Genomic DNA, 15911 nt, shown 5'->3' with positions numbered 1-15911 from the left:
GCACGCCACTGCCCCTCCAGTGCTCATGGCCTCCTGCTGCATGGCTGCGCAGCCTGGAGGATCGGATCTCTTCTGCGGCCGCTGGTGCCGTGGTTGGGCCTTGCTTCACCGCAGAGGCATGTGGTGGTGGCCGTAAGGCAGACTGCTGTGCGCTGGTCCCTTTGGACTTCCTGATGCGAGGTCGCCTGAGGGACAGCTACGGGCCCGTCTGGGGAAACATGTGTTTCTCAAATGCACAGCCCTAATGTTCTTGAGTCAATGGTGAGTGCCGAATGCATTCTCTTTAAACTAGCCTACTCCTTAGTAAATGTTTGGCACAAGCTGTCCGTAATACTTACTGTACACCTTTCCAGGTGCAAGGGGCCATGAAAAATACTACATACTGAGCCACAGCGCATTTTCCCCCACTCGCTTATTTGTAATAGTTGGAGATCCCTCTCAGTACCTGTGCTAATCTGGCCCGCTGTTTACTTCTGGGCCTCTTGGTGACAGCATTGCTCATTTGCTGACCTCATTGTCCTGGGCAGCAGCACTGGGCTGTGAGCCTGCTCGTGCCCCTGGAAATGGAGGTTGTCTGGGGTGTGCGGGGCTACCGGTCCATCATCACTCTTCACTTGGCTATTGCTCTATATTGTAGACCTCGTGTCTTCATGGGCCAGCTTTACGGCACACAATCATGTCCAGCTAGCTTCTATCTGCACCACAGCCCTGGGATCCAGTTCATCCTTAAAACCATCATGGGCAAGCATGATGTACAAAAGCAGAAACTCTCCTTTGAGAGTAGGCATCACACACGCCAGACTGAGCAAGAACCATTAACAAAGGATTCTCCCAGCTGCTTGGGAGGTGATGCCCACACAGACATAGACCACAAGGAACTTTTGGTCGACGTGAAGACCAGTCTCAAAGTCATTGATGCAAAATTAGACATTCTCACTACCTGTCTGGAGCACATGATAAGCACAAAACCAGACTAAACCATTTAGAAAACCGGGTCTCAGACGCAGGCCATGCTCATGCCTACTCCAAGGAGCACTTCTTGCCCATGTATAAGGTCTCTGACTTTATAAAAGCCAAAAATGAGGATTTAGATGCTAGGTCATGACTGAACAATCTTAGGATCACTGGCCTCCCTGAATCCACCGCCATTAGCAAAATGGAGGACTTTGTGGAGTCCCTGCTCTGTGAGCTCTTTGGTGAGGCCCGCTCTTCGGTTTTCATTGTGGAGTGAGCACACAGCTCACGGGGGCCCCATCCCACTCCAGGGGCACCGGCCCCACCTATTGTCACAACACTTTTAAACTACAGGGATTGCAACACCATTCTGAGACTTGCACAAGACCAAAGGTTGATTGACTGTCACGGATACAAATTCTCCTTCTATCCTGATTTTACACAGAGGGAATCTTTTACTCAACTATGTTTCTGGGTTGAAGTGGGAAGTAGGTGGATTTGGGCTGTTGTTTTTTCTGATTTTTTCAGTCAATCCACTTACACCTATTCAGCCGCAGTTTACTTTCCGACACTACCCTGTCTGATCCCAGAACTTCACCTCCTTGACACCATGACATTGATCAAATGCCCAACCTGGAAAATCCCTGGGCTCAGTGATCATAGGAAAGCTTTCTTAGCGCATGCATACCTCACTAGACATCATGTAGATATTTGCTTCCTCCAGGAGTTACACCTTACCTAACCCTCTGAACCTGGGCTGCACTCATGTTGGTGTGGAGAGACATACACCTCTTCAAACTATGCCAGGGGAGTTGCTATAGTACTGCACTATGTGTACTCTGTGATAAGAATGGCTGATATCGCCTGCTAGCTGGCCCCCTCAACAGACAATGTGTGATTTTAGCCTCTATCTACAGCCCTAACAACCATGGCCCAGATTTCTTCTCGCGCTATGGAGGCTTATATCTAGCCAAGGTCCTGGGGCCATATTAAGGTGATTTCAATGTTTTACTGGACAACCTGCTGGACTTGTCAAGAGCATCTAGACGCCCACAACTGCATGCAGCATCGACACTTAACACTAACATACAAGATAATAACCTGCAAGACATATGGCAATACACATGTCACACATGTGGAAGGTACCTTTGTCACTGCATGGTCCAGAATAGACTACTGGCTGATCTCTTGGGTGTCCAGATCTGGGTCATGATAGTAGCACACCTCTCCCACACCATCTCTGACCATGCTCCTGTCCTGTTAATCCCCCATTCACCCAGAGCCCTTCAAATGGTGCCTGCCCCCCGGTGCACTACATAACGCAGCATTCCGTGAAGAGATTCATACAGAGATTCCAGAGTACTTCACCCATAATGAGGGTTCAGTGAAATCCCCATCCACACTTTGGAAACCTATAAAGTGGTTTTCTGTGGTGTGTGTATTGCCAAACAATATGAGGTCATAAAGGAGGAGACTTGCCATGCTTGACCACCACATCCACACCTTTGAGCAGGAATACTTTGGTCCAGACATGCAGACATTCTGAATAGGTCATCCGTGAAACCCACTACTTGGACTTCATTAACCGCTGTGGTGGAGCTTTTGGACAACCAACAGTTTCTCCACTCTGCCCAGAAGGAACTTCTAGAAACCAGAAACACATTCTATGCCCAACAGTACACCGCAAACATGGTCCACTCAAAGAATGATTTACTCACATTCTTGGATGATATACAGCTCATCTTGCTAGATCGGGCCAATCAGGCTTACAGTAGATTCACCCATAACAATGGAAGAACTTATGCAGACCATCCGTAGCATCCTAGGGGATAAGGCGTACGGCCTAGATGGTCTGACCACCCCTTTTTACAAACCTTACTGAGTACTATTCATGATTAACATTGATAACAAGATTTTTGCCAATCCTGGCCAACTGTCTTTTCATTCTTTGACCTAAGATCGTACAGCTGGACCAATCTGGGTTTATCCCCGGCCACTCCACATCTCACAATTTGCACACTATGTTTGTGGTCATGCACCATTTGGATCCCTTAGTTCCAGATGTTGCTGCCTTACTCAACGTTACTAAGGCATTTGATTCTCTTGAGTGGCCATATCTCTTCCCACTGCTGACACGCTTAGGTCTGAGCACCAGAAAAAACACTTTTCCCACTGCCCTCATTTGGCTTAATGGTATGATATCAGATTTGCTCCTGATCACCCATGGAACAATGCAAGGTTGTCCCCTTTCATCCATTCTTTTTGCTATTGCAATGGAGCCATTGGTGACTCAACTCGAGCAACATCATGCCCATGGGGGCCTGTGCTCTGCAACCAGGATCCTAATTGTCTCATTATATGCAGACATCACCCTTTCTGTAAGTGACCCAGAGGAAATCCTTGCCCCACCAACCCACAAGGTCATCAGATTAGGCAGTTTTTCGGGCATACTGGTCAACTGGTCCAAGTCTGTATTGTTTACTCTTACTGATAAAACCCCACCCTTCCCTATGGAATACCCATTCAAATGGGTGTCCGACCCAGTCCGGTATCTGGGATCTAGCTCCATTGAAATCCAGAGGAACTCTGGAAGGCCAACTATTGCCGGGTCATGCCATCGATCGAGGACAGAATTCCAATTTGGTTGTGCCTACCGATGTCTGTCTCTGGGCAGATAGCGATAGCAAAAATGGTTGTAGTCCCTATCTTCATATTTTTCCCCAAATCTGTCCCTCCCACTCACAGCTCACTTTTTGCACCATCTAGACTCCAACCTCATAGCACTGGCTTGGGCTGGAAAACAGATCCATATTTCATGGGAGATCCCAGCCTTACTGCTCCCTTATGCAGGGCCATGGTGTGCCAGAAATGTTGTTATATGTGCTCTGTGTTCAGATGCAGTATCTGCATTTTTGGCTCTACCCAATGCCTTTTCAGCCACAGATGGCCAATGAAATAGATCAGGCAGCACTGTGGCCCCTCACCCAGCCCTTTATTTACCCTACAAGGCACCAAGGACAGAAATAGACACATGGAGTGTTTAAGATGGGCCTGGGATTGTATGAGGGGGTGTGCCAAACTCCCCATCTGTATGCCCCATGTATCCTGCTCTGATATAACCCCCAGCTGCTACTCCTGCAGGATGCAGGCGATAGAATGCAGGCCCGTGGATGTGGCCTCAGGAACTTCTCAGACCCCGGATAATCAATTTATACCACCGTTAGGAGCTACCTTACAACCCACAGTTTTAGAGATTCTCCTATATCACCGATTTCAGGTTGCCTGTCGCACATTGCACAACACCGTTCCTGCCCCTGACCCCATGCTTCCAGCTCTGGAGCACATGCTAACAACTCCATCACCACGTAAGCTAGTCAGCTGTCTATGCTCCATAATGCAGGCTACTGCACTGATTGCCACACCTGCGGCTCGCACCACCTGGACAGTAGTCTTAGAACCTCCTCTCACAGATGCCCAAAGGTCCTACTGCTGTGGCCAAGTGACTACTCTATAACCTAACTAGTGATTGTGATTGATATATTTCAAGTTACTACATCGACTGTACCACACCCTGACATAACTCTTTAAACTGAGGGTGAGATGCGCCTTTCCACAGGCCACTTTTAGGAATTAAGCGTGGGACTGTACACAGGTGGTGGAGTTCTGGGAGGGTGTGTTCACCACTATACACGCAATCACCAGCCACTTTTTACATTGTACTCCCCTGGTGGGACTCCTAGGCAATGTTAACGATACCCCAGCCTGTCACCTCAGACTCCTAGCACTGCTCCTCCTTCTAGCCAATTGTAGAGTGGCCAGACACATAGGGGTCGGCAGCCCATTACTAATGTGGTGGCCTGGCTGTGAGACGCTGCATATTGCCAAGTGAAACTGACTAACTACTGGCAACTGATGCCATTGCAATCCCACGTCAAGGACATATGGGAACCACTTCTCCCTTATCTGCACCACAGGGACTCCCCTTCAACCTCTGCATGAGGAAAAGGTACCGTGGACCGCACTTCGCCCTGTGAATCAAACACGACTCCTATCCCCGATTGTTTACAGGGCACCAGGTACTGTGCTCTATCTGATGCAGTTACACCTTTCCAATTATTCCGCCACTACTTCCTAATTTTTCTCTGTAACTTGCTCATTTGTTGTGTTAGGGTGGGTACACTCTGCCGGTGGTGTGGGATTTTAGCAGTATGTGAATGGGATGCCATAGTTCAATGTCAATGAATCAAGTATCATTGTGATACAGTGCTTTTTCGCCCACAGTTTTATCTTTTGCCCCACATCCCCACTCCTCTTTTTTCCTTTCTTCTTCACCTGACATTGTTGTGGCAGTTGTACTGTGTATGTTCTATTTTAAATGGCAACAAAAATATTTGCAAAAAAACTAAGAACATGATTTAAAGGCATGTTTACAGATAATGATATCTCGGAAGGATACAATAGCAAACTAGCAATGCTGCACCGGACAGACAAACTCAAGCTGGACAGCCTTAAAACAAATAAAGTTGGCAAATAGAAAGCAAGCAAATATGAGTTACAAACCGCAAAGCCAATGGTCAGCAATAGGTGAAAAGCATTTCCAGCTAAGCTTTCAGAATTTTCACAATAAGTCGTTGTAGCTGTCTGGTAGACATCAACCTAAAAAAAGCACACATTTGCTCTCTCTCTCTCTCTCTCTCTCTCTCTCTCTCTCTCTCTCTCTCTGTCTCTCTCCCTCTCTTTCTCTCTATGTCTTGCTTTCACCTTTCTCTCATATACATAAATATATATACACACAGACAATCCCACACATGCTGATATCCAGACGAACATGCGCATGGGCACACAAACATACACCACAATGCAGTAAGTTTTAGTACTCACACATGCCTGACGCACACAGACTCACGCACACAACCTGAGATTACAACACACTTTCCTCATTCTATTGAAAAAGGGCAGAAAAAAGAGAATATCCCTTCACCCAACATAGATACAATTCTTAAGAATATTTGATATCTGGAAAATTCTTCCACTGGCATCTAACACAGGTGCAGTAATCACCACCTTCGGCTCACAATATTTTTAAACAGACATTGACACGGAATTGAGGTTCCAAGTCTTTTTTACTACTCCCCGTGCCCCCCACCAGTGCATTGTAAAGTCAAAGCACTGAGTGACTTTCAAGTCTTAATTGACACAAAACTTACTACTAGGTCACATTCAAACAATTGTTGTACATGAGTCCGTCACATTCAACTATATTCATTTCACATTTGCTTTTCTACTTTCCCTGAAGTCGCAAAATGAATAGGAACTGAGGAAATTGTTAAAGTTGGTGAGTTTAATTTTCAGCTGCCCCCCTCACAAACTGCCTTTTGGAAAGTATTACCTCCCACACTCCCTTTTCCTAGGAAAGTTTAGACGAAAACAGGCCAACATCCTACAGCACAATTTTTTTAAAATGACTATAAATCCAGAGGTTCTGAAAGGGCACAAATTACACATGCCTATATTTTCATGGTGTTAATTTCTCTGGGACATTGAGGGTTTACAATTCCCAAGACAACATTTAAACATTTATGGCTAAATAGTAGATTACTTAGCACAACTTACCTAAACAATTAATGCAGAGCTGCAGAAACTACACGCAGTTAAAATCATCTGGACATATATGTATGTAGCATGTCCCTCAAACTCACAAAATGCTGGGAGCAATGCTTGGAATTTGTTTGCTCATTGGCAATCACTTGGGGTAGCATTCCAACCCATTGTTCTTTTGCCCACCATGCCAGCTCAATTTGGACCCATCCATGTGCAAATCAATCTTGACCCTGCTCCTATAGAAACAGTCCATCCCAAAGTGGTTGGATTATGATGATCATTTCTGAACAAAACATTATTTGTCTCAAATGACCAGTCTTTCTTTTTTTGTAAATACCTGTTTAGTGCACAAACCTTAGCTTGTTATTTTTCTTCTTTAGGAAACTGGGTTATTAGTTGATGGAGCTTTGAGACCTCATCAAGTAATAATGGCACAATTCACCATAAGGTCCAGTTAGGTTCCAATAAATGAAACCCTACCTCAACCCATGGTATTCAGGCTTAACATAGGTGAAAAACACTTGTAAAGTGTTTAACAAAACCTAAACAGTCAATAAGTAAGAAACACAACACAATAAAAGTCCCATCCCAATTTTTAAAAATAGCTTATATATGATCTTTAAGTAGACACCAAAAACAACAAAAATCTATAATTTGGAACAAATAGATATGAATGTTAGAAGATTTACAAAATAAGTAATCAATCACTGTTGTTCACTGCAGCAGTTCGTAATGAGCCTCGAACAATAGGGGTTGTTGACATAGGATAGAGCCAGTGCAAAATCGTAGGCTTTTCGTTAACTCTCACATGGTTTTCCTTACTTAATAATGTAATAAATAGGCTCATGGGAACACATTGGGGCAGCAAGAATTCACTGGTGTAGGGTAACCTCCATTGATAACCTAGCTTGAACCTTTATTAATCTATGCCAGAGTCACTATTCTTTAAGGGGAAAGAAGAAGAGTCTTCTACCCCTTCTGATGGAAATCAAGGAGAGTATACTGAATTTCACCTAGGACTCTTAAGTCCTAAAGACATGCTAATAATATAGGCTCACAACGTGAATCCCAGGTCCAGTTGAGTTTTAGGTCTGTAGTGCCTGGGAGTGTTTTACAGCAGAGGTCTCTAAAGTCATTTGAAAAGTTACCCTGATATTGTGGAGGCAGGAAAGACTCTTTTGAAAATGTTCCATCTTTTCTGCAGTCCCGGAAAGATTGTTGCCAAGTAAACTGGACTTGATGAAATTACCACAGAAAAATTACCACTTATCTCGTAGATGGTACTACTCCTACCATCTGTGGGAAACTGCTGAGCTGTAATATTACAGTCAAAATGTTTGTAGACAGATGTACATCAGCAAGTCTAGTCAAGGAGACCATTCTACATCCATCTGAGAGAGATAGAACATAGTTGGATGTGGCTTGTACAGGTCTGTGGAAATCCAAATCTGAAAATGTGTTAAGCACCAGCTCTATAAACCACAGTACTGGCTTGTCGGTGTAATGTAATGGTATCAACTGGTGGACCCATATGACCGCCAAAAAATCTGCAGGAGGTAAACAGAGTAAGCCAAGCCATCCTATTCATGAGATGATCCACCACTGTACATCTGGTGCCTCGCAACTACAAATATATTTTTCAACTATAGAGGGGGCATGTAAAGTGTGCATCTCCCCATATCTTTTTACGTTTCACCTGCACAGCGCTTGCCCAGTGCTTGTGAAATCTATCGCATTCAATATAAATCCTAAAAGGGGGTTACATCTCTCCCTTGCTTTTCATTGGTTCCTGTGCTTGCCACATATTTTTCCTCCATTTCTATTAGCTGAAGCATATTTCCTGTATTTACCAATTCTTGTTCCTTGTATGTTTGCTCCTATTTGTGTCATGAGGCCCAAGTATGTTTTCATCTGCTTTGGTGAAACTTCTTTTAGGCTTGTCAGCACCACTGCTATCAATACAAAATCTGCGTCCTTTGAAGCAACGTTGCTGTTAGAGTGCCGTGGGCTCAGCGAGCTGTGCTGGTCTCAGTAGAGACCTTGTGATCACAGTTATGCCTGCTTTGTGGGAAGTCAATACTCCCATCACAAAGGCACTCACCAGTCCCACAGGGGGAACCCACACTCACCAATCCCCCGGGGCCAAAGTAGGTACCCACTATAGTACCAAAGCCGCATCGGAGGCCAGCGCTTGTTCAAGACATCGCTCATATCAATGCAAGTGAGTCATTGCCCTTCCTAGTGATAATAGGTGGAGCACTATGCCTGACTTCCCAAAACAGCTAAGACTTGCCTACTTAAGCGTTACAATGACATCATTGCCCTTAACTCATAGTGATTACAATGCTGTATAATTTGTCACCACTTGCTGTGGATTTTAGTAGACATATGCCTAGATTTAAAATCATGCATGTCCCTTCTTTTGAAGGACATGGGCAACATTGTACATTACATTTGGGATACTAGAATTTTTTTTTTTTTTAAAGTTAAACTATGGAGGGTACATTAAAGTCTGTGCCACACAAATCCTTTTTATACAAGTACTAAAATGAGTGGACTTGTAAACTAACGTTCTTCACCACCTAGGAACTTCCTTTCTTTGTCCAATATTGTTAGACTTTGCATCGTTGGCGTGGTCTGCCTTAAATTTTTGCCTCTGTTTCTCAGCTTGTTGATGTGTGCTGGACTCTGTTTTTGCTGTTTTGTTACTCTGGACACGTTACCACTGCTAACCAGTGCTAAAGTGCAAGTGCTCCTTTACAAAATGTGTATGTAATTGGCTTATCCATGGTTGGCATTTTTGATTTACTAGTAAGTCCCTAGTAAAGTGCACTGGAGGTGCCCAGGGCCTATAAATCAAATGCTACTAATGGGCCTGCAGCACTGGTTGTGCCACACACCTAAGTAGCCCTGTAATCATGTCTCAGACCTGCCACTGCTGTGTCTGTGGGTGCAGTTTTAACTGTCAATTCGACTTGGCAAGTGTACCCACTTGCCAGGCCTAAACCTTCCCTTTTCTTACATGTAAGATACCCCTAAGGTAGGCCCTAGGTAGCCCCAAGGGCAGGGTGCAGTGCATGGTTAGGGTAGGACATATAGCAATGTGTTTTAAATGTCCTGACAGTGAAATATTGCTACATTCGTTTTTCACTGCTGCAAGGCCTGTCCCTCTCATAGGTTAACATAGCGGCTGCCTTTTAATATGATTAAAGTGTAGCTTCCCTTTGGGAGCAGATAGACATGTGGAGTTTGGGATCTCTGGGCTCACAATTTTTTAGTAAAGTTGATTTTAAGATTGTGTGTTTGAAAATGGCACTTTTAGAAAGTGGGCATTTTCTTGCTTAAACCATTTCTGTGATTGTGCCTGTTTGTGGATTTCCTGTCTGGGTCAGTTTGACAGTTGGACTGGTTGCACCTCTCACTAGACAGTGACACAAAGGGAGCTAGGGTGTAGTCTGCATTTTCCTGATGAGCCATCTGTGCTAGGAGGGAGGGGAGGAGTGGTCACTTACACCTGAAAGGGCTGTGCCTGCCCTTACTCAATGCAGTCTCCAACCCCCTGGTGAGTGTCTGGGGCCTGTCCTGGGCAAGGCAGGATTTCACAATCATTAGAGACTTTGCTTTGAAGTAGGTCTACTTCAAAGGAGAAAATGGGTATAAAAAGGGCACCCAAAACCACAGACTTTAGAACACTTCTAGAAATCAGGAGGAACTTCTTCCTGGAGAAGAGCTGAAGAGCTGAGGAAGAAGAGCTGTCCTGCCTGTGACTGTGCTTTGGGGAGCTATCCTGCAGTTGCTGCTTTTGCCTGTGCTAGAGGACAAAGACTGGACTTTTTGTTGCCTTCCTTCCAGTGAAGATCTCCAAGGGCTTGTCTCCTGTTGTTTGAAGTCTCAGGGACAGCAAAGATTTCTCTCTGCCAGGACCTGGAGTCTCTGGAGAGGCTCCTACTCTGCCAAGTGGTGCCCATCCAGTTCCTGGGACCCTGAAAGGAGAAGCTGGCAGCCCAAGAATGAGAAATTCCCTCGCAGAATGCAGTGCGGGGAAAAGATCAACGCGACTCCGATCTGCGGCTGAAATATCGACGCGCTGCCGGCTTTGCGGCTAAAAACCGACCCTCGTCTGCAAAGCGACCCGAAGATCGACACCCGGGGCTGGCGAAACGACGCACAGCATCGCTGATGGAGGCTGGTGAGATCGCAACCCATGGTGTGTGGTTTTTGGATCATCGTGCAGCTGGATTTCCGACACAAACACCGCTGGGTGTGTAAAAATGACGCAAGGCCTGACCGGATCTGAGAGTTCTGACCGGATAGACGCATCGCTCTCCTGCGGAGAGAAGAAATGACGCACGGCAACCCGACTAAAGGAGAAACAATTCAAGGTCTCGCTTGTAAGTGAAATTGAAACATCCCAAGCCCTTTTTGACGCATACTCGCCTGTGCGGGGTTATTTATGATGCACCCAAGGTACATTGTGTTTAAAATTACATGAAGACTCTCTTTGCATTTTTGACTTGTGGATGGTGGATTTTTGTCGTTTTGGTCTTGTTTTGTTTAGATAAATATTATATATTTTTCTACACCTGTGTTGTGTCATTTTGTAGTGTTTTCATTAAGTTACTGTGGGCCAGATGTAGCAAAAATTTGCGAGTCGCAAATAGCCCGAATCGCAATTTGCGACCCCGCAAAATCAGAAATGGGATGCAGAAATTCCATTTCCGTAGTGCAAATTGCAATGCGAGCCAGTACCGACTCGCAAAAATTGCGACCCCATTGTGCGACCCGCAAATAGGTAGACGCAATTTGCGAGTCGCAAACCATATGAAAAAGCCAGTCGCAAATTGTGACTAGTCGCAAAAAGCCCATTTTCCACACCCAAATTACCACTAACTCAGAGCAGGTGTAACCAGAACCAAAGTATAAAAAGAGACCCAGAAGGCACCTGGGTTGCTCAAAATGGCTGAAATATATGTGCTAGCAAGGATGAGGAGAGTCCACGCCGCACAGCAGAGGAGGAGGAGGAGCCAGAGACAGGAGAGGATATACAGAACCAGGCAGACACTTTTCCAACAAACTGAGGAGGAGATTTATGACAAATACAGACTCAGCAGTGCAGCAATATTAGAATTAATTGATCTACTCAATCCGCAGCTTCAACGCCAGACTGTGCGCGGCAGCGCCATCCCCACACATGTGCAAGTGCTATGCTCACTGCACCTCTTGGCCTCGGGTAGCTATCAGGGGGTGATTGCAGTGGCAGGTGGGGTATCCCAAAGCGCACTCTCATGGTTCTTGAGATGTTTCCTAGATGCCATACTCACACACATATCCAGATACATATACCTACCCAGGAATGAGGCAGAAATCAACAGCACCAAGTTGTAATTCTACAGAATTGCCAACTTCCCACATGTAATTGGGTGTGTAGACGGGACACATATACAAATATGCCCTCCTGCAAATCTGGAATATCTGTTCCGCAATAGGAAGTGTACCCACTCACTGAACATCCAGGTGGTATGTGACGCCCATTATGTCATCACTGACATGGTAGCCAAATTTCCAGGGAATACAAATGACTCTTACATTTTCAGGCACAGTGGGATACACCAACACCTAGAACGTGGGGAGTTTGGAGATGGATATCTATTAGGTATTGCTGCAGACACCCTGAAGCCATATACACAGGTCATTGTAGAAACCATCCATGCCCTGCTAACATTGTTAATTTTTGCCAAACAGGTGACAGTGCATATGCGCTACGACCATGGATACTTACCCTGTACCTAACACCCAGCAATGAGAATGAGAGGCGATATAACAGTGCACATAGGTGGACCAGAAATGTCATAGAGAGGACCTTTGGACTGTTAAAGGCAAGATTCCGATGCCTCCACAGAAGTGGAGGTGCGCTCCAGTATGCCCCAATCACAGCTTTCAAGATAGTTGGCACATGCGCTATACTGCACAACATTGTCACCAGACGTGGGCTACATCTCACCCCTGAAGACACAGATTCGGAGGATGACGAGCAGGAGCTACCACATCGCCAGCCTGGAGATAGAAGCATTGCAAATCAAGGCAGACAGAGACGGGACCACATTGTAAACCAATACTTTGGAAGGTTCGTGGTAACTGTCACCACACACACGAATGTCACACACAAAGAGCCCAGTTGTGAAGTGGATCAAAAAAACATTTTAATAAGTGAACCTAATAACTAACGAACTGAACTGTTGGTAAGGGGCTGCACATGTCCACCCTCAATGAGGACACATTAACTGCATGTGCCTCATGAGTCCTGCAGTGTTTGGGCCTAACGCCCAGCATGGCTCGTGCCAGGTGGGTCAGCAGATCCCTGACGTGCACTGCCACTCCGCAGTACACGTGTGTCTGTGGCAGATGCGCTGCTGATGGTGGACCTCATTGTCCTGAGGTGTCTCAGCCGTGCCCCCTGCCACTTGCCTGGCCTCCAGCATGTCCACAGCGTGGCTAATGCGGCCCAGTCCCCGCACCACATCCCCGCAAAGTGGCGCAGGTCCACCTGCAGGCTCACGGTCCATCGTGGCAGGTCTGTGGTGTTCACTGCAAGATGGACAATGGATGCTGCCATGCGGTCAAGTCTCTGCACTAGTTGTCGCTCACTGCGCCTTGCACCTTGTCTCTCTGCCACCAGTTCCGTCACTAGTTGGCGTATTGATAGTGCTAGGTCACTGACATTGCCATTCAGTCTTGTGAACTGTGTGTTGACTTCTGCCAGGCCATGAGTGAAATTGTGCTCCATCCTCTGCATTGCCCCAGAAATAATCCTCAATTGCCTTGTTTGCAGGCGCTGACCAGATAGGAGGGATGCCTCAACTGCAGACATTGATGCCTCCCCTATAACCCCCCGGGCCACTGCCTGGACCTGGACTCTGCGTCTGCGACGCGGTGGTGCTTTTGGCTCTTGCTGTCTCACGGTGTGGCTGGGACCAGGTGTTATGTCTCTTTCCTCCATGTCCACTTCTTCATTTGGAGGGAACTGTGGTGGTGTGGTTCTGGGACCTGTAATGGCTGCTGCAGCCTCCTGCCCTGCCTGTTTGCCTGCTCTCTTCACCCTGGATTGTGTGGCTGGTGGGGTGTCTTGTGGGAGACCTGTGGGACATAGGGAACACACTGTCAGTATCTAACATCTGTTGTATGCCTCCTAATAAACATTTGCCTATATGCTGCCTACTGTACTACATTGCCCATAATGCACCATTCTGGTGGTTGCTAGTCTGGAATGGCGCTAGTCTGGTTGTGCATGCTGCTGTGTACTGGGTGATTGCGGGTATAGCATTTATAGGTGTACATGCATGTTTCATGGTACTCACTTTTTGATGTCCCTTGCGCTGACATGTCCAGTGCTCCCATTCCTGACACTGCCTCAGGCTCCAGGGTCTGCTCAACCAATTCCTTCATGGCTGTGGGTGGTGGGATGGTGGATGGGCCTCCTCCTGTGCCCCTCATCTCCCTGAGGCGCTCTGCCAGCCTCTCCTTTGTCCTGGAGCGCAGGTCATACCACCGTTTTTTAATTTCTTCAATGCTTCTGTATCTCACCCCTATGGCATTGATCCTCTCCTGGATGTCCTGCCAGCTCCTCCTCTTTTCAGTGTCTGGGACACTCAGGGCTGCCTTTCCAAAAAGCTGGTCATGGTGCTGGCAGCATTCCTCTGTCAGCACCTCAAGTTCCTTCTCAGAGAATTTCAATTTCCTCTTCCTTCCTGCACTGCCTGAGTCATCCATGGTTGCAGCTGTTCCTCCAGGTAGTTGCTCAGCAGTTTGAAAAAGGTGTGGTCCTCCCTCCTCCCAGGTGTATTTGATGTCTTCCTGGCTCTGATGTCATCAGCAAGAGCCAGGAAGTGTTTTTCCAACTGTTTTGCTGAACCTGCATGCAATTTGCGGCACAGTCGCAATTTGCGATTCCCTACTCGCAAATTGCGAGTTCGCTAACAGCGGACTCGCAATCTGCGGTGCGACATCATTTGCGAGTCGCAAATTGATGTCGCTTTTTTTTGTTGGATCCCATTTTGCGAGTCGAAATTGCGAGTCGCAATTACTCACAATTTCCGACTCGCAAATTTTTTCCTTCCTACATCTGGCCCTGTGTGTGTTGGTACAAATACTTTATACCTAGCACTCTGAAGTTAAGCCTACTGCTCGTGCCAAGCTACCAAGGGGGCTAGCAAGGGTTAGCTGAGGGTGATTCTCTTTTACCCTGACTAGAGTGAGGGTTCTTGCTTGGACAGGGGGTAACCTGACTGCCAACCAAAGAACCCATTTCTAACAAATATAATATGTCACAATGGGCAACACACAGAAACAGTTTCTTGGACAAAGTTGACCATCAGTCAGTGTTTTATCATAGGTCCCCAGAAAATGAGTTAAAAAGGAAAATAGATTGTTGTCACGTTAGGGTCAAACTGTATCCCGAGTTCCTCCTAATTAGATTGCACAGCAGGAGTCTGATATGCCTTTTCCACAAGGACTCTCACGGGGAGGACCTCATCCTAGACACGTCCTCTGGTGTCAGCCCATCATGCATATCACAACACTGATAAGGGCTAATTTTGGTGCTGCTAGTAATAAGACACTTCAGGAGATGTCTGAGGCATTGACAGCACATGTAAACTGCACTTGCCACAGGGAGACGGCAGCAGGCTTGGGAGGATGGCTGTACTGTGAGTATTCAAAGGGATGTAAAGAACTGCAAGCACATTTTCATCCTTTGCAGAATCAAACGCTTCACTGAGGTTGATGGACCTTTTGACCCAGAAAGAAGTATGGTGAACCATCCATAAATTTACATCAACTCCCCCCCAACAATTTGGACACCTTGACCAATGTGGCCACAGAAGCAATACTTCAATCAGGAATACAGTTCAAAGCATTATTTTACAACAACAAAGTTATTGTCATAAAGACAATGCATAAAATCAAATTGCAATGATTTATAATCACCATAGGTTGCCCAAAGCGGAAGAACAAGTTCAAATGAATTAGCATTAAGACAACTAGGCATTCAAGAAGAATCATGCATATCATTAATGAAATGATCTGAGATACAGAAAGGAGTACACCCCTTCAAGTTAACAGCATTGAGGGATTCTTCATCAGCAAAGCATCTGGATCAGCAGCAGAGTTCAGTCAGAAGTGTCATCAGGAAAGGTGCAGAGAGAGAGCAAATGTCTAAAACTTTAAAGTCCATCCCTAATATAAAACACATAAATCAAACTGATTTGTCGATTCAATTACATCAGGTCACGCTAAATGGGCACCATCCAATCATCTGCAAAAGGTGATTTGAATGTTGCACCAGTCATCAAATTCTCAGA

Source organism: Pleurodeles waltl, chromosome 6, assembly GCF_031143425.1.
Source record: "Pleurodeles waltl isolate 20211129_DDA chromosome 6, aPleWal1.hap1.20221129, whole genome shotgun sequence".
Lineage (NCBI taxonomy): Eukaryota > Metazoa > Chordata > Amphibia > Caudata > Salamandridae > Pleurodeles > Pleurodeles waltl.
This window is presented reverse-complemented; position numbering follows the sequence as displayed.